Source organism: Pseudophryne corroboree, unplaced genomic scaffold (assembly GCF_028390025.1).
Source record: "Pseudophryne corroboree isolate aPseCor3 unplaced genomic scaffold, aPseCor3.hap2 scaffold_389, whole genome shotgun sequence".
NCBI classification, from domain to species: domain Eukaryota; kingdom Metazoa; phylum Chordata; class Amphibia; order Anura; family Myobatrachidae; genus Pseudophryne; species Pseudophryne corroboree.
In genome coordinates this window covers 252,292-271,868 of record NW_026970034.1, presented here as the reverse complement: position 1 = coordinate 271,868, position 19,577 = coordinate 252,292, and the positions used below count along the sequence as shown (strand labels likewise).

General features: G+C 46.6%; 4 non-coding genes and 1 pseudogene across 4 annotated transcripts; all 5 read right to left on the bottom strand.

Moving 5' to 3' along the window:
* Positions 1-11,833: 11,833 nt before the first annotated feature.
* On the bottom strand, positions 11,834-11,997 carry LOC135022741 (U1 spliceosomal RNA). Its single transcript, XR_010219812.1, has one exon. It is a non-coding gene; the product is annotated as a U1 spliceosomal RNA (small nuclear RNA).
* A 671-nt stretch (positions 11,998-12,668) lies between these two features.
* LOC135022743 (U1 spliceosomal RNA) lies at positions 12,669-12,831 on the bottom strand. Its single transcript, XR_010219813.1, has one exon. It is a non-coding gene; the product is annotated as a U1 spliceosomal RNA (small nuclear RNA).
* A 152-nt stretch (positions 12,832-12,983) lies between these two features.
* Positions 12,984-13,147, bottom strand: LOC135022739 (U1 spliceosomal RNA). The gene has a single exon (XR_010219811.1). It is a non-coding gene; the product is annotated as a U1 spliceosomal RNA (small nuclear RNA).
* Positions 13,148-13,670: 523 nt separating this feature from the next.
* LOC135022742 (U1 spliceosomal RNA) lies at positions 13,671-13,812 on the bottom strand (annotated as a pseudogene).
* A 152-nt stretch (positions 13,813-13,964) lies between these two features.
* Positions 13,965-14,128, bottom strand: LOC135022737 (U1 spliceosomal RNA). The gene has a single exon (XR_010219809.1). It is a non-coding gene; the product is annotated as a U1 spliceosomal RNA (small nuclear RNA).
* Between the last annotated feature and the right edge of the window lie 5,449 nt (positions 14,129-19,577).

Here is a 19,577-nt window from a genome sequence, read left to right as displayed (position 1 = left end):
GACAGCTTTTCCTTGCCAATATCTCTCTTTTGCAAAGAGCTGCGCATTGGAAAATTCAGGGCTATGCCGTGTAGATGATGGCCAAACAGGAGGCTTTAAAATTTTATTTCTACTGTCCTTCGTTTGGGAGAAAAATGCAAAGGTACAAGACAGCTTTTCCTTGCCAATATCTCTCTTTTGCAAAGAGCTACGCATTGGAAAATTCAGGGCTATACCGTGTAGATGAAGCACTAACAGGAGGCTTTAAAATTTTCATTCTAGTGTCCTTCGTTTGGGAGAAAAATCCAATGGTACAATACAGCTTTTCCTTGCCAATATCTCTCTTTTGCAAAGAGCTGCGCATTGGAAAATTCAGGGCTATGCCGTGTAGATGATGGCCTAACAGGAGGCTTTAAAATTTTCTTTCTAGTGTCCTTCGTTTGGGAGAAAAATGCAAAGGCATGGATCTGCTGCGTTGTAATGCTGATACTTTTTTTTTTCAAAGTACCAATAGCTTCATATAATGTTCACAATTTTTATGCAGGATCAAATAGCTCAATAGGTAGGGTGTTTGATTAGAATTCAACAGGTTATAGGTTTGAATCCTGGGTATGGTAGTTTGAGATGTGTTATTTAATAAAGTATGTTGTTCTAACTGCCGGCATCCTATCACCTGGGATATCATACTAAATAAATGGAGTTGATCAATTTTTTTTAATTTTTTTTTTAAACTAGGGACAATTTCCAGATACTTTTCTTTATAACTGAGATTGCCCACTGGAACTTCACATCAGTTGACAACTATGCATGAGTGGGCAGTGCTTGCTCTGGATCTGCCCACCCATTTATGTGCCGTCATAAAAGAAAGCACAACTGACAGTTATCCTGGGCGTACACTACACAATTATCTGTCAGGCTATCTATCCAGTCTGGATGGATGGAATGAAAATCTGGTAATGTATAGGAGCAAATGTCAATTAACCATTTGCTCCCAAACACTAGAAAAGTGGTCAAAAATGGTCATTACACAAATTGGTTAAACCCAAAATGTAACCAATTTGTTTAGGGGACCATTTTTGTCCATTTTCTAGTGTTTGAGAGTAAATCGTTGACGGTCATTTGCTCACATAGATAACCGGATTTCTATTCCAACCAGCCAGTGTTGGAGATATGGTCTGCCAGAATGCATAATGCATACCAGAGCCATAACTAGACTTTTTGGTGCCCTGTGACAGATAATTATATGCCCCCCCCCTCCTCCTCCCCATTTTTGCAATATGGACAAAAGGCGCATGCCTTGTGGGGAAGGGGCATAACAAGATTGGTCTCAGAGAAAGCACATGAGATATGAAGATATATCTAGTATACTTGACACTCAATGGTTTGTGGTATTGCCGGGGTGCCCTCCTTAAATGCATATATAGTCACACATGGCGTGTTTGTGCAAATGGCATATCAGCAGTCAGCACTAACTGGTGACATGCCATTTGTACAAGTAAACCATGTGTGACTAATATATAAACATACTTTATTAAATAACACCTCAAACTATCATACCCAGGATTCAAACCTATAACCTGTTGAATTCTAATCAAATACCCTACCCATTGAGCTACTTGATCCTGCATCTATTCTAACCTCCAAAAACAGATTCAGTTGCATTTTCCAGCGTGTTTTGTTTGCGCCTTTGCAAATGTCTTACATCGACAAACTTATTTAGTACTATTTTGCAAATAGGGTTACATTGTCGCAACATTGTGTTCCCTAATTGCTTGATTTTTTTAAATGCAACAATTGATAAAGACACCTGATAATTGCTCTGTGGAGTCTTATTTTGTGTCTACTTCTTATCTACATTTAATTCCCTACCTCTAATCAAGGCATTTTTAAATGCTGGGGGCTGCCAGGACGTGAGGCCTACCTAGACTTTAGATCTGAATTTGAATGTACTTGTGAACTAACTTAATTTCCTACTTCTAAATTCATTCCTAAATTCACTACTTATATTAATCCTGTAGTTGGGCATTTTGAGCCTTCAATTGTGGGCATTGTTTTGTGTCCAGACCAGCAGCTGGTGGTGTGCATTTTGCTGGAAAGGCATCGAAGACCTCCGATATGCTGCATCTCCTGATGTGTGTCTCCCTCAAGTGGCTGTCAGCAAATGCATGCTAGACACCCCATTCCAAGCTGATTGTGACATCACGGAACATGCATCATAGAACAGGCATGCTAGAATATGGGTCTTCAACCTGCGACCCTCCAGCTGCTGTGGAACTACATATACCAGCATGCCCTGCCTCAGTTTTAGCATACCTTAATAGCAAAACTGTGGCAGGGCATGCTGGGATGTGTAGTTTCACAGCAGCTGGAGGGCCACAGGATGAAGACCCATGTGCTAGAGCCAAGCCGCAGGTACATTGAATGCTAGCAAGCTGAATGTTTAAATCATTTTTGTTCCGCAGCATTCCAATGCGGAAGATTCCATGGAACCAGAGATTATTCCATTGAGAAGGACATGCTGCCTGGATGACTGCACTGTGCAAATTAAATCACGGAGGCAGTTGGCTTGTGGGTGGCTCTGGTGACTGGGTGGTTGGGTGGGCGGTGTGTCGGAGGTGGAGCACATGCAAATGAATGTGTATCATCCAGCTAGTGAGAGTGAAAACTCATGCAGGAGTGTGCCTGCTTGTCAGTGGGTTATGCACCTTGCCAGGCGTCAAATCTACATGGAGCAGCTGGAGGGGACAAGAGCAGGTTTGCAAAATATAGATAGAAGAGCATATATGCTGGCGCATTCTCCATGATTGTGTCAGCTTATGTTTTGGTGCACTGCACTTTCCTTCACTAAGTTTTAGCCATTTTGGTTAAACGCAAGTGTAGTTGCTTCTCGCCCTTTTGGCTGTGATCTTGTATCGTGGTTGAAGAGTCTTCTGGAGGGATTGTTTTCTTCATTGGCGAGAGACTGAAGATATTCCAGGATGGAAGGCTTGGGAACACTATCCGTTTTTCAGTTGTGGAAGAGTTGAAAGACCGGATTGGACTACATTCTATAGTAAAGGATATCTTTGTATTTATTAATCCTCCCTTTATATGTGTCTGTCTTTCAATAAAGCTTCGGGCTTGTGATTCCTTCACCCTCTTACACTCCACACCCATAGCCTTATTAACTGTTGTATTATTGTATTGTTTAAATGTATAGTGCAGTTCATGATTTATAGTGTAGGCTGGCCTGTGCTGTAGTTCTTGAACTGTACTATACCGACAGCATTTGTATTGTGTTTTGGCTGTGCTGCAACACGGTACTTATGTGTGTAATGTTTATGTATGTTTTTTTGCTTCTTTATGTCAATAAAGACTGCTTTTTCAATCCAATATCTGAAAACAATCAATGTTTATCTTTGATGGCAATAGAAGTGGTATGATATTTGCTGCTTTTGAAAGGCAATATCTGATATGTCCCCTATCTGGGAACCATATATTAAATGGCTTTTCAGAAAAGGGAGATGGGAGAAGAGCTTTCAGTACTTGTAGGACCAATGCTCATTTCCTATTCTAGCCTCCAAAAACAGATTCAGTTGCATTTTCCAGCGTGTTTTGGATGCGCCTTTGCAAATGTCTTACATCGACAAACTTATTTAGTACTATTTTGCAAATAGGGTTACATTGTTGCAACATTGTGTTCCCTAATTGCTTGATTTTTTAAATGCAACAATTGATAAAGACACCTGATAACTGCTCTGTGGAGTCTTATTTTGTGTCTACTTCTTATCTACATTTAATTCACTACCTCTAATCAAGGCATTTTTAAATGCTGGGGGCTGCCAGGACGTGAGGCCTACCTAGACTTTAGATCTGAATTTGAATGTACAAAGGGAGATGGTAGAAGAGCTTTCAGTACTTGTAGGACCGATGCACATTTCCTATTCTAGCCTCCAAAAACAGACTCAGTTGCATTTTCCAGCGTGTTTTGGATGCGCCTTTGCAAATGTCTTACATCGACAAACTTATTTAGTACTATTTTGCAAATAGGGTTACATTGTTGCAACATTGTGTTCCCTAATTGCTTGATTTTTGAAATGCAACAATTGATAAAGACACCTGATAACTGCTCTGTGGAGTCTTATTTTGTGTCTACTTTTTATCTACATTTAATTCTCTACCTCTAATCAAGGCATTTTTAAGTGCTGGGGGCTGCCAGGACGTGAGGCCTACCTAGACTTTAGATCTGAATTTGAATGTACTTGTGAACTAACTTAATTTCTGTTATGCACACCAGTGCCTGCAGGAAAGTACTGGTGTCAGAACTGTTATGCACTCCAGTGTCTGCAGGAATGTACTGGTGTTTGAACTGTTATGCAAAACAAATGGACTCACAGACAAACTGGGGAATATGACATAACGTACACAGAAGGTAATAGGGTAACAAAATACACACAAAGTGAACAGAGAAGCCCAGAGGCTAAGGAACTGGGTATCTCCCTTGTATTAGAACTGCACAGATGGAAAAAGCAAGATGTTGTGTTTTAATACGTAGAGAACCCGAAATGCTGTTGCTAAGGGCAACAGCAAAACCCTAAAGGGTTACCAACGGGTGTGGCAGTAAACTCCTTGGTCAGAGATGGAATGATAGACACAAGGAGAGTCTCCACAATCCTATTTCTCACTTGCAGTGCACAGGTTTTAGCTTACTGCCACTAAACTGACCCCTGACACCTAGCACAGTGAGACAGGATTAGACAGGCAAGTCTTAGAATACAGCCGCAAACTTGCTAAGTTCACAGAGTAGTAACAGAACCCCAGCAAGCTAAACGACTGACTCCAGTCTTACTGCTAGGTCTGGATTGGCAGAGTGTAATACCAAATCCCCAGGCCTATTTGCAGTAAGCAACAAACAAATACAAAGCTACACAGTACTGGCTAACTTTCATGAACTGACTAACCAACAAAGATTCAGCAGCATCTGCTTACCCTGAAAAGAGGCCTTATAAAGCAGGTGCTGTCCACGCCCCACTCAGACCTCACAGACTGTGAGCACAAAAACCAGCACCGGATCCCCTGCCGTGCACAGAGCCTATAACCACTGCACAGCAAAAGACCCGAACCGGAGTATCAGCTGCGCTCAGGTTACTCCACTAGCACTTGTCTCCCGGTTGCCATGACGACGTGGCAGCACAGGGCAGGAGACCCTAACAGTACCCCCCCTCTGACGAGGGGTCAAAGAACCCCTACCACCGGGTTTATCGGGGAACTGCGAGAAGAAAGAGCGTATCAGTCTGGGGGCATGAAGATCACAACTGCGCACCCACGACCGCTCCTCCGGGCCATACCCCTTCCAGTGCACCAAAAATGACAGCCGACCCCGAACCACCTTGGAGTCAAGAATCCTTTCAACAACAAACTCCCTCTGGCCACGTATCAGAAGAGGGGAAGGTCTTCCACTGGAAGAAGGATTACTAATCGCCCGTTTTAAAAGGGAACAATGAAATGTTTTATTGATACCCAAAGAACGGGGCAGATCTAACTGAAATGCCACCGGATTGATAACCCTGGTGATCTTATAAGGGCCGATGAACCGGGGCCCTAACTTATGAGATGGCTGTCTCAACTTCAAATTCTTGGTAGACAACCAGACGAAGTCTCCTAATTTGAAGCTGCAGGGTCTTTTCCGCTTATCAAAAACCCTTTTGGTCACTAATGACACAGACACAAGGGCTTTCTTCACTTTCCGCCAAATACCTCTAAGGACCGAAACCACAGAGGAACCACCAGGCGTGGAGTCCAGGGGGTCAAAAGAATTGGCCTTAGGATGATGCCCATACACACAAAGGAAGGGAGAGATCCCTGTAGCAGAGTGAGCCGCGTTGTTATAGGCAAACTCCGCCATGGACAGATGAGCAACCCAGTCAGTCTGACACTTGGAGACATAACACCTGAGGAACTGCTCCAAGGACTGGTTCACCCTTTCAGTCTGCCCATTAGACTGCGGATGGTAGCCTGACGACAAGCTGACAGAAATCTGGAGATCGGAACAAAATGCCCTCCAGAATTTGGCCACAAACTGGGATCCGCGGTCAGAGACCACATCAAGTGGCAACCCGTGGAGACGCACAACATGCAGCATAAATAATTCAGACAGGCGTCTGGCTGATGGCAGCCCAACCAGTGGAACGAAGTGCGCCATCTTCGAAAACCTGTCAACGACAACCCAGATGGCTGTCATCCCCGAGGATTTGGGCAAGTCCACCACAAAATCCATTGAAATGTGGGTCCATGGCTTAGATGGGATAGAGAGTGGATGTAATGGGCCAACAGGAACCCCTCTAGGAGTCTTATTTCGGGCACAGATGTCACATGCCCGAACCCACTGATCCACATCCTTAGCCACCGAGGGCCACCACACCGCCCTAGATAGCAACTCCCGAGTTCTGGCAATACCCGGGTGACCTGCCGACTTCTTGGCATGGAATTCCAGGAACACTCGCTGTCTTAACCTAGGAGGCACAAACAAAAGACCTACCGGAAGGTATGGAGGAGCCTGCTCCTGTGCTCTAAGGACTAATGATAAGAGGTCCTGGGTAATGCCCACTTTAATACATGATGGGGAAACAATGGGCAACGGCTCCTCGGTGGTCTCCTGGATTGGAGCAAAACTCCGCGAGAGCGCATCAGCCTTGATGTTTTTTGACCCAGGGCGATATGTTATCAAAAAATTAAAGCGAGCAAAAAACAAAGCCCATCGTGCCTGCCTGGCATTGAGACGCTTCGCTGACTCTAAATATGCCAGATTCTTATGGTCAGTGAGAATTGAGACCACAAACTTAGCCCCCTCAAGCCAGTGTCTCCACTCCTCGAGTGCATCCTTAATAGCCAACAATTCCCGGTTACCCACGTCATAATTCATCTCGGCAGGCGAAAATTTACGGGAAAAGTAAGCACAGGGATGAAGGCGATTATCAGACACTCCCATCTGAGAAAGCACTGCCCCAATACCCATCTCAGAGGCATCCACCTCCACCACAAAAGGACGCTCTGGATCTGGGTGTCGCAGCACCTTGGCCGAAACAAATGCCCTTTTGAGACGGGCAAAAGCCGCTTTAGCCTCACAAGACCAGTGAGCAACATCCGCCCCTTTCTTAGTGAGTGCCACCAAGGGCGCCACTATAGACGAAAATCCAGCGATAAATCGTCTATAAAAATTCGCAAAGCCCAGGAAACGCTGAAGCGCCTTCAAACTAGTGGGCTGCACCCAATCCAGGACTGCCTGTACCTTGGAACCCTCCATTTGGAAACCCTCTGGGGAGATAATATATCCTAGAAATGCGATTTGCTGAACTTCAAATTCGCACTTCTCCAGCTTCGCCCCAAGCCGGTGGTCTCTGAGTTTCTGGAGGACTAAGCGTACATGCTTCCGATGTTCCTCCAGGGAATGGGAGAAGATTAGGATGTCATCTAAGTATACAACTAAGAATCTATCCAAATATTCCCTGAGCACATCATTCATGAAATCCTGGAAGACTGCCGGGGCATTACAGAGCCCAAAAGGCATCACCAAATATTCATAATGCCCTGAGTGGGTATTAAAGGCAGTCTTCCATTCATCCCCCTCTCTTATTCGGATTAGATTGTACGCACCGCGTAGGTCAATCTTAGAAAAAATGGTGGCAGTACGAAGCTGGTCAAACAAGACCGAAATGAGAGGCAGTGGGTATGAGTTTTTAATCGTGATACGGTTCAATTCCCTGAAGTCGATGCAGGGTCGCAACGAACCGTCCTTTTTACCCACGAAGAAGAACCCCGACCCAACTGGAGACTGTGAAGGTCTGATAAATCCCTTAGCCAAGTTCTCCTGAATGTACTCTGCCATAGCCTGAGTCTCAGGACGTGACAGGGAGTACAACCTGCTCTTGGGAAGCTTAGCATTTGGCAACAAATCAATGGCACAGTCATAGGGGCGATGGGGAGGTAGTACCTCTGCAACTTTTTTGGAGAACACGTCCGCAAAATCAGCATAACACCCTGGCAATCCTGGCAAACTTAGCTGCGAGAGCCTGACTGGAAGGCTCAAGCAACTCCTGAAACAATCAGTACCCCAACTAAGAATCTCCCCAGAGACCCAGTCAAATTGAGGATTGTGGGCCCTTAACCAGGGTAACCCCAACACCAATGGGGCAAAAGTACAGACAGTCACATAAAAGGACAATTTTTCAGAGTGTGTGGCTCCAATAAACAAAGAAATCTGGCTAGTGCAAGAGGTAATTTTACCTTGGGATAATGGTTCCCCGTTTAACCCACAAATCTCAATTTCCGATGCCAAGGGTACTAAGGGAACAGAGTGTTTCAGGGCGAATTGGCGGTCCATAAAAACCCCGTCGGCCCCACTGTCCACAAAGGCCTCAGTCTTGACAGTTTGACCGAGGATCTTCAAGGTCACCGGAATGATAAAAGTCTTCTTGGGAAATTCTGACTTCTGGCCTGACAGGATATTTCCCATCACCCTCAGGCCCTGAAGTTTTCCGGCTTTTCTGGGCATGATACTACCACATGACCTTTATTCCCACAGTACAAACACAACCCCTGCTGTCTCCTCCGCGTCTTCTCACGCGAGGAGAGGCGGGTAGCCCCAATCTGCATAGGCTCCTCAGAAAATTCCTTAGAGTCTGAGGTTCCCTTGGGAAGGAAGGAAATCTCAGTCTCCCTTTCAAGCCTACGCTCTCTCAGCCGTCTATCCACCCGGATGGATAACTGCATGAGCTGATCCAAGCTATCAGGCAAGGGATATTGTACCAGTTGGTCCTTTATCTGGTTAGAAAGACCTCTTCGGTACTGGTGTCTCAGGGCTGGGTCATTCCACTGGGTATCATAGCCCAACCTCCGAAACTCCGTACAGTAAACCTCAACTGGCCTTCGCCCTTGCTTAAGGATCGAAATCTGAGCCTCGGCTGAGGCCGTCTTGTCAGGGTCATCATACAACATGCCCAGTGCCGTAAAAAAAGCATCAACACTTTTAAGCGACGGACAGTCAGGCTGCAACCCATATGCCCAGACCTGTGGGTCTCCTTGTAGCAAGGAAATCACTATGCCCACCCGCTGAATCTCCGACCCAGAAGACTGAGGCCTAAGCCGGAAGTATAGCTTGCAGCTCTCCTTGAAACAAAAGAACTGCGAGCGATCTCCAGAAAAACGATCCGGGAGATTTACTTTCGGCTCCTTAACCCCTGCAGGTGCTGCTGCTGCGGGAGCTCCGCCAGCAGCCTGGGAGGTGTGCATTTTAATGGACAAATCATTAAATTGTCGAGTCAGGACCTGCACCTGATCGACCACCTGTTGCAACGTATTTTGAGGGGTATGCTCCATATTCCCACAAAATTTCAACAGGAGTATTAGGCTGCTGAATATGTTATGCACACCAGTGCCTGCAGGAAAGTACTGGTGTCAGAACTGTTATGCACTCCAGTGTCTGCAGGAATGTACTGGTGTTTGAACTGTTATGCAAAACAAATGGACTCACAGACAAACTGGGGAATATGACATAACGTACACAGAAGGTAATAGGGTAACAAAATACACACAAAGTGAACAGAGAAGCCCAGAGGCTAAGGAACTGGGTATCTCCCTTGTATTAGAACTGCACAGATGGAAAAAGCAAGATGTTGTGTTTTAATACGTAGAGAACCCGAAATGCTGTTGCTAAGGGCAACAGCAAAACCCTAAAGGGTTACCAACGGGTGTGGCAGTAAACTCCTTGGTCAGAGATGGAATGATAGACACAAGGAGAGTCTCCACAATCCTATTTCTCACTTGCAGTGCACAGGTTTTAGCTTACTGCCACTAAACTGACCCCTGACACCTAGCACAGTGAGACAGGATTAGACAGGCAAGTCTTAGAATACAGCCGCAAACTTGCTAAGTTCACAGAGTAGTAACAGAACCCCAGCAAGCTAAACGACTGACTCCAGTCTTACTGCTAGGTCTGGATTGGCAGAGTGTAATACCAAATCCCCAGGCCTATTTGCAGTAAGCAACAAACAAATACAAAGCTACTGTTCTCGCCCCGCAAAGAAGTGCGAGTATATACCGCACTTACGGTACCATTGGATTTACAGATATTTTCTTGCAATACACTATGGGGGTCATTCTGAGTTGATTGCTCGCTAGCAGTTTTTAGCAGCCTTAAAACGGTGGAGTTAACATATCTCACGTGGAAGGTGGTCATGTTATTAGCCTTGGCTTCGGCTAGGCGAGTGTCGGAATTAGCGGCTTTGTCACATAAAAGCCCATATTTGGTGTTCCATGTGGATAGAGCGGAATTGCGGACCCATCCTCAATTCCTACCAAAAGTGGTCTCATCTTTTCATATGAACCAATCTATTGTGGTGCCTTTGGCTACGCGTGACTTGGAGGATTCCGAGTTACTTGATGTGGTCAGGGCTTTGAAAATTTACGTGGCCAGGACGGCTAGAGTCAGGAAAACTGAAGCGCTGTTTGTCCTGTATGCAACCAACAAGATTGGTGCCCCTGCTTCAAAGCAGGCTATTGCTCGCTGGATTTGTAACACGATTCAGCAAGCGCATTCTATGGCTGGATTGCAGTTACCGAAATCGGTCTAGGCCCATTCCACGAGGAAAGTGGGCTCTTCTTGGGCGGCTGCCCGAGGGGTCTCGGCACTACAGCTGTGTCGAGCTGCTACTTGGTCAGGTTCAAACACCTTTTCAAAATACTATAAGTTTGATACCCTGGCTGAGGAGGAACTCATGTTTGCTCAATCGGTGCTGCAGAGTCATCCGCACTCTCCCGCCCGTTTTGGAGCTTTGGTATAATCCCCATGGTCCTTATGGAGTCCCCAGCATCCTCTAGGACGTTAGAGAAAATAAGATTTTAAACCTACCGGTAAATCTTTTTCTCGTAGTCCGTAGAGGATGCTGGGCGCCCGTCCCAAGTGCGGACTACTTCTGCAATACTTGTATATAGTTATTGCTTCAATAAGGGTTATGTTATAGTTGCATCGGTCCTGCACTGATGCTACAGTATGTTGTTTTTTCGTACTCATAACTGGGTAGTTTATCACAAGTTATACGGTGTGATTGGTGTGGCTGGTATGAATCTTGCCCTGGATTAACAAAATCCTTTCCTCATACTGTCAGTCTCCTCTGGGCACAGTTTCTCTAACTGTGGCATAGAGGCGCATAGAGGGAGGAGCCAGTGCACACCCAGAACTAAAGTCTTTCTTAAAGTGCCCATGTCTCCTGCGGAGCCCGTCTATCCCCATGGTCCTTACGGAGTCCCCAGCACCCTCTACGGACTACGAGAAAAAGATTTACCGGTAGGTTTAAAATCTTATTTTCTACTTTATTCTTTTCTATCCTAGTTTATTACGACCAACTCTCATCCAAGGAGTTTGATATTCTACTACCTGCATGCAATTTAAATTGCTTAAATTGTTTATATGGTTGATTTGTCCTTCACAACCCATAATCTGCAACTTGGATGTACTTGTGTCATTGAAAATCTTATAATAAAAATGTTTATATATTGAAAAAAAAAGTTATAAGACATATGCATTCAATATTTGAAGAAACAAAATAAAATAAAGCTATGTATTGGGTTTCACTAACAAGCACATTGGAAGACTTGACTACTGTTAAAAGACATGCATTACATGGTATAGAGCCACAAACCACAATGTAGTAAAATAAAAACAAACTTACATGTGCTAGAGCTGGGGAGGGTCGCTGCTCGGGCAGCCCCCTGTCAAGTGAAGGAGATCCAACTGAGGCAGCACAAGGGAACTCTCGAAAGAAGAACAAGGCTAGAGGAAAATCTGAGACAAAGAAATCTTACTTTTACCAAAGCTGACCAGAGGAAAGCACAAACACAGTCCCCCACTACCACAAATAATGCTGTCAAGTTTACCACATTTGGGGAAATAACAGGGGTCAGCATACCCAGAATGCAATGAATGAACCTCACCCTGGGAGAACAATCTTCATGACCATGGTATCTCCTATGCAAAATAAGTATGATTTGGGATAGGGCTGGGGAGGGCCGCTGCTCAGGCACATCTCTGTCAAGTAAAGGAGATTCAACTGAGGCAGCACAAGGGAACTCTCATCTGGGGACAACAACTGCAGGAGTTACACATATTTTCAGATGAACATGGGAGGGCAGAAGGCTGCCTAATACTGAAGCACCCCCAAACAACAAACCAAATGCAACAACTAGTGCAAGCATTCCTGGGGGAAGGCCTGCAGCAGATGGATTTGCATATGGTGATGTCATCCAAGCAGTGGGTCAAAGTTGGCTTCAACCCTCGTCTGCATATGAAAAGAGAAAATTGGCATGCAGGGCATGGCGGCCTTTTGCGGTGCTTGGATGACCCCTAGTTCGCATTAAACACCTCCACCCTCCTTCGGTGTGGGGCTCATGATGGCTATGCCCCAGCCCCTGAAGCATTCAAGCTGATTTCTTGCAGCAGCTGGGCACTGTAACAGCTCCAGAGCTGCTCTGTAAGGCAAGTAAAAGGGTGTGGGCCCTGCAGCACTACCTGTAGTTTGCATTGTGCGTTGGAAGGCACAAAGTAAGCAGACGGGAGAAGTCAGGATAGTGCGCAAGGGCATAGAAGGGAGCAACTCAAGAAAAGAGAAGTGGAAACAGACTGCACATTAGGCTGGAGAGAGACCTGAGGCAAAGAGATCTGAATTATACGAGAGCCGACCAGGTGAAACACAAATTATGCAGTCAAGTGTCCAACATTTGGGGAAACCGCAGGAGTTGCACACCCAGAGTGCAATGGGTGAGCCTTGCCCTGGGAGAAGCACCTTCATGATCATAGTATCTCACCTGGCAGGTAAGTAGGAGCTGGGCTAGAGTTGGGGAGGGTCGCTGCTCGGGCACCCCCCTGTCAAGTGAAGGAGATCCAACTGAGGCAGCACAAGGGAACTCTCGAAAGAAGAACAAGGCTAGAGGAAGATCTGAGACAAAGAAATCTGACTTTTACCAGAGCTGACCAGAGGAAAGCACAAACACAGTCCCTCACTACCACAAATAATGCAGTCCAGTTTCCCACATTTGGGGAAATCACAGGGGTCAGCATACCCAGAATGCAATGAATGAACCTCACCCTGGGAAAACAATCTTCATGACCATGGTATTTCCTATGCAAAATAAGTATGATTTGGGATAGAGCTGGGGAGGGCCGCTGCTCAGGCACATCTCTGTCAAGTAAAGGAGATTCAACTGAGGCAGCACAAGGGAACTCTCATCTGGGGGCAACAACTGCAGGGAGAACACATATTTTCAGATGAACATGGGAGGGCAGAGGCTGCCTAATACTGAAGCACCCCCAAACAACAAACCAAATGCAACAACTAGTGCAAGCATTCCTGGGGGAAGGCCTGCAGCAGATGGATTTGCATATGGTGATGTCATCCAAGCAGTGGGTCAAAGTTGGCATCAACCCTCATCTGCATATGAATAGAGAAGAGGGGCGTGCAGGGCATGGCGGCCTTTTGCGGCGCTTGGATGACCCCTAGTTCGCATTAAACACCTCCACCCTCCTTCGGTGTGGGGCTCATGTTGGCTATGCCCCACTAGGGTATAGAAGGGAGGGGCTCAAGAAAAAAGAAGTGGAAACAGACAGCAAACTAGGCTGGAGAGAGACCTGAGACAAAGAGATCTGAATTATATGAGAGCTGACCAGGGGAAACACAAATTATGCAGTCAAGTTTCCCACATTTGGGGAAATCGCAGGAGCAGCACACCCAGAGTGCAATGGGTGATCCTTGTCCTGGGAGAAGCAACTTCATGATCATAGTATCTCACCTGGCAGGTAAGTAGGAGTTGGGCTAGAGCTGGGGAGGGTCGCTGCTCGGGCACCCCCCTGTCAAGTGAAGTAGATCCAACTGAGGCAGCATAAGGAAACTCTCGATAGAAGAACAAGGCTAGAGGAAGATCTGAGACAAATAAATCTGACTTTTACCAGAGCTGACCAGAGGAAAGAACAAACACAGTCCCCCACTACCACAAATAATGCAGTCGAGTTTCCCACATTTGTGGAAATCACAGGGGTCAGCATACCCAGAATGCAATGAATGAACCTCACCCTGGGAGAACAATCTTCATGACCATGGTATCTCCTATGCAAAATAAGTATGACTTGGGATAGGGCTGGGGAGGGCCGCTGCTCAGGCACATCTCTGTCATGTAAAGGAGATTCAACTGAGGCAGCACAAGGGAACTCTCATCTGGGGACAACAACTGCAGGGAGAACACATATTTTCAGATGAACATGGTAGGGCAGAAGGCTGCCTAATACTGAAGCACCCCCAAACAACAAACCAAATGCAACAACTAGTGCAAGCATTCCTGGGGGAAGTCCTGCAGCAGATGGATCCAATAACAGCTCCAGAGTTGCTCTACAAGACAAGTAAAAGGGTGTGAGCCCTGCAGCACCACCTGTACTTTGCATACACACATATAGGACAGCATCTCTTATATGCCCCAGGGTCAATAAAATAGTATCCTTATCTAGGGTATCCATCCCCTCAGATAAGGTATCCGTCCATGCTGCTACAGCACTACACACCCAGGCCGACGCAATTGCCGGTCTGAGTAAGGTACCCGAATGTGTATAAATGGACTTCAGGGTTATCTCCTGTTTGCGGTCAGCAGACTCTTTGAGGGTAGCCGTATCCTGGGACGGGAGGGCTACCTTCTTGGATAAGCGTGTTAATGCTTTGTCCACCCTAGGGGAGGATTCCCATCTTAACCTATCCATTGATGGGAAAGGATACGCCATAAGAATCCTTTTGGAAATCTGCAGTCTTTTATCTTGAGATTCCCAGGCTTTTTCACATAACTCGTTCAGCTCGTGTGAGGGGGGAAAGGTTACCTCAGGCTTCTTTCCCTTGTACTTATGTACCCTCTTGTCAGGGACAGGGGGTTCCTCTGTGATGTGCAAAACATCTTTTATTGCCATAATCCTATATCGAATGGATTTTGCCAATTTTGGCTGTAACTTTGCATCATCGTAATCGACACTGGAGTCAGAATCCGTGTCAGTATCTGTGTCAACAATCTGGGATAGTGGGCGCTTATGAGACCCTGACAGTCCCTGCGACATAGGATCAGGCATGGGTTGAGACCCTGACTGTCCCAAAGCTTCAGCCTTGTCTAATCTTTTGTGCACTGAGTTTACACTAGCATTTAAAACATTCCACATATCCATCCAATCAGCTGTCGCAGAGACACCACATTAATTTGCTCCCGCTCCTCTCTAATATAGCCTTCTTCCTCAGACATGTCGACACACGTGTACCGACACACCACACACACAGGGAATGCTTTTTCTGAAAACAGTTTCCCCACAAGGCCCTTTGGAGAGACAGAGAGAGAGAGTATGCCAGCACACACCCCAGCGCTATATAACCCAGGAATAACACAGTAACTTAATGTTTGCCCAGTAGTGCTGCTGTATGTAATTTGCGCCGAATTATGTGCCCCCCCTCCTCTTTTCAACCCTCTTGTCTACCGTGGTTTCAGCAGGCGAGAGTCTGGGGAGCTGCCTCAGCGGTGCTGTGGAGAAAAAATGGCGCTGGTGAGTGCTGAGGGAGAAGCCCCGCCCCCTCGGCGGCGGGCCTCTGTCCCGCTTAAACTGTAAAATTGGCGGGGGCTCATACATATATACAGTGCTCAGCTGTATATATGTTATATTTTTGGCAAAAAGAGGTTTATATTGCTGCCCAGGGCGCCCTGCACCCTTACAGTGACCAGAGTATGTGAGGTGTATGGGAGCAATGGCGCACAGCTGCAGTGCTGTGCATTACTTCAGTGAAGATCATGAAGTCTTCTGCCACCGCTGAAGTCTCTTTTCTTCTCATACTCACCCGGCTTCTATCTTCCGGCTCTGCGAGGGGGACGGCGGCGCGGCTCTGGGACGGACGGCGAGGGTGAGATCCTGCGTACCAATCCCGCTGGAGCTAATGGTGTCCAGTAGCCTAAGAAGCAGGACCTTGCAACTCAGAGAGTAGGGCTGCTTCTCTCCCCTCAGTCCCTCGATGCAGGGAGTCTGTTGCCAGCAGTGCTCCCTGAAAATTAAAAACCTAACAAAATACTTTCTGTCAGAAAGCTCAGGAGAGCTCCTGAAAAGCACACAGTTTCCACTGGGCACAGTATCAAACTGAGGTATGGAGGAGGGGCATAGAGGGAGGAGCCACTGCACACCCAGAACTAAAGTCTTTCTTAAAGTGCCCATGTCTCCTGCGGAGCCCGTCTATCCCCATGGTCCTTACAGAGTCCCCAGCATCCTCTAGGACGTTAGAGAAAATAGGATTTTAATACCTACCGGTAAATCCTTTTCTCTTAGTCCGTAGAGGATGCAGGGCACCCGTCCCAGTGCGTACTGTGTCTGCAGTTATTAAATGGCCCTTAACTCCAGAACATTTATGTGGAGACAACTTTCCCGACTTGACCATCTTCCTTGGATGTTTTCCCCCTGTGTGACTGCTCCCCAGCCTCGGAGGGTTGCATCCGTGGTCCCTAGGATCCAGTCCTGGATCCCGAACCATCGCCCCTCTAGGAGGTGAGAACTGTGCAGCCGCCAATGGAGTGATATTCTGGTCTTGGAAGATAGGATTATCCTCCGGTGCATGTGTAGGTGGGATCCGGACCACTTGTCCAACAGGTCCCACTGGAACACTCTAGCATGGAACCTGCCAAACTGAATGGCCTCGTAGGCCGCAACCATCTTCCCCAGCAACCGAATGCATTGATGGATTAACACTCTTGCTGGTTTCAGAATTTGTTTGACCAGACTCTGGATCTCCATAGCCTTTCCACTGGAAGAAAACCTCTTCTGTGTCCAGTATCACTCCCAAAAACAACAACCGCGTCATTGGGACCAACTGCGATTTTGGCAAGTTTAGGAGCCAACCATGTTGTTGAAGAACTGTCAGGGAGAGTGCAATGTTTTGCAACAACTGGTCCCTGGATCTCGCCTTTATCAAGAGATCATCCAAGTACGGGATAATTGTGACTCCTTGTTTGCGAAGGAGAACCATCATTTCCGCCATCACCCTGGTGAAAATCCTCGGAGCCGTGGACAGACCAAACAGCAACGTCTGAAATTGGTAATGACAATACTGAATTGCAAACCTCAGGTAGCTTGATGCAGTGGCTAAACGGAACATGTAAGTAGGCATCCTTATGTCTACCAAAACCATGAAATCTCCTTCCTCCGGACTGGAGATCCCTACCCTGAGAGATTCCATCTTGAAATTGAATTTCTTTAGGTAGAAATTGAGGGATTTCAGATTTCAGATTGGTCTGACTGAGCCTTCCGGCTTCGGGACCACGAAGAGGCTTGAATAAAAGCCTTCTCCCTGCTGACTAAGGCCGATTTGAACAATCGGTGAGGGGGAACGTCTTGAAACCCCAGTTTGTACCCTTGGGACACTATTTGTAAAACCCACGAGTCCAGGTCCAAATTATTCCAGAACTGACTGAAGTGTTTTAGACGTGCCCCCACTGGTGTGGGCTCCTGCAAGAGAGCCCCAGCGTCATGCAGTGGATTTGGCAGAAGCAGAGGACGATCTCTGCTCCTGCGATCTTGAAGAGGCTACAGACCTCTTCCCTCTTCTCCTTCCTCTACCTGCAAAGAAAGGGGAATCTTAACTTCTTGCATATCTATTGGGCCAAAATGACTGCGTTAGATAATGATGCGTCTTCATCCGTTGAGAGGGAACATAGGGCAAGAAGGTTGACTTACCTGCGGGAGCTGCCGAGATCAAATTAACTAGGCCGTCGCCAAACAAGGCTTCACCTTCATAGGGAAGAGACTCCCTTTCTTCTTGGAGTCAGCATCAGCATTCCCTTGGTGAATCCACAATGCCCTCCTATCCGAGACTGCCATGAAATTGGCCCGTGAACTCAAGAGTCCTATATCCCTTGCAGTCGTAAGTATGCTGCAGTGTCCTTGATATGATCCAACGTAAGGAGCATCCCATGTCTCCAGGATATCTATATCGGATGACAAGGTATTCGACCAATTCTTGAATACTACTACTCACCCATGCGCATGTAATGGCAGGTCTAAGTAATGTACCCGTGGTTACATAACTAGAAATAATGTAGCTTCCTGCATACGATCCGCTGGATTTGTGACAGGGCCCCATGCAGAACAGGGGGTGATTCCCACTTTATTCTGTCCGCGGCAGGAAATGAATAAACAACCGGAAACCTTTTGGGGATTTGAAACCATCTTGTCGAGCAGGCCCAGACTTTCTCAAACAGAGATGGAGGAACGTTACATCAGCTTTCATTATATATCTATATATATACATACATATAGACCCCTTTGTCAGGAACAGCAGGGTCCTCAGTGATGTTAATATGTCCTTAATATCCACAATCATGTACTGAATGCTCCTTGCCAATATTGGATCTAATCAGGAAATATTATGGTCGACATAGGAATCAGTATCCGAGTCAGTATCAGTGTGTAGTAACTGGGCAAAATAACATTTTTGCGGGGCCTGAGGGAAAAGAAGCATAGCCATGAACATCACATCTTTTCTCTACGTCTGTGTCTGAGACACAGATTTATCCAACCTCACTCTGATATTACTGAAACTTTCACCCAGTCAGTTATTGGTGGTGCCAACAGGGCCACCATCATATGTCTGCATTCCTAATATAGTTTCCTCTTGGGAAAAACATTCAGCCACCGACATGTTGACACACATGTACCAAGTACCCACAGACACATCGGCTTATGGGGGATAGACCTACAGTAAATCTGTCAGAGGGACAGATGGGATTTTTCAGCTCACAACCCAGCGTCAAAAGTACACAGTCTGGGAAATAATAAACTCTATAGTGATAGACTTGTAACGCTCTATAGATGTGCTGGTGAGGTGAGGAAGAAGCCCCGCCGCTGTAATGGCACGCTTCTGTCCCGCTCAGAAACAAATAATTAATTACGCTGGTGGGGTAAGGACAGTGCCCAGGCACTAATGTCCACTTTTGCCAGCCTTTTGTGAGGAATTTATGCTGCCCAGGGTGCCCCCCCCCCCAACGCCCTGCACCCTGCAGTGCCTGTGTTTGTGTGGGAGCATGGCGCACAGCATTCCGCTCGCTGCGTGGTACCTCAGAATGCCATCTGTTCTTCTGCTACTCGCCTGTCTTCTGACTTCTGGCTCTGTAAGGGGGTGATGGCAGGCTACGGGAGTGGGCATCTAGGCGTACCCAGCGATCAGCACCCTCAGGAGCTAATGGTGTCCTGTCAGCCAGAAGTAGAGCCATTGAACTCACTAGAAGTTGGTCATACTTCTCTCCCCTAAGTCCCACGAAGCAGGGAGACTGTTGCCAGCAGCCTCCCTGAAAATAAGAAAAACTAACATAAGTCTTTTCAGAGAAACTCAGTAGAGCTCCCCTGTAGTGCATCCAGTCTCACTGGGCACAATTCTAAAACTGGAGTCTGGAGGAGGGGCATAGAGGGAGGAGACAGTTCACACCCTTTGAAAGTCTTAAAGTGCCCATGTCTCCTGCGGATCCCGTCTATACCCCATGGTTCTTAATGTGATCCCAGCATCCTCTAGGACGTA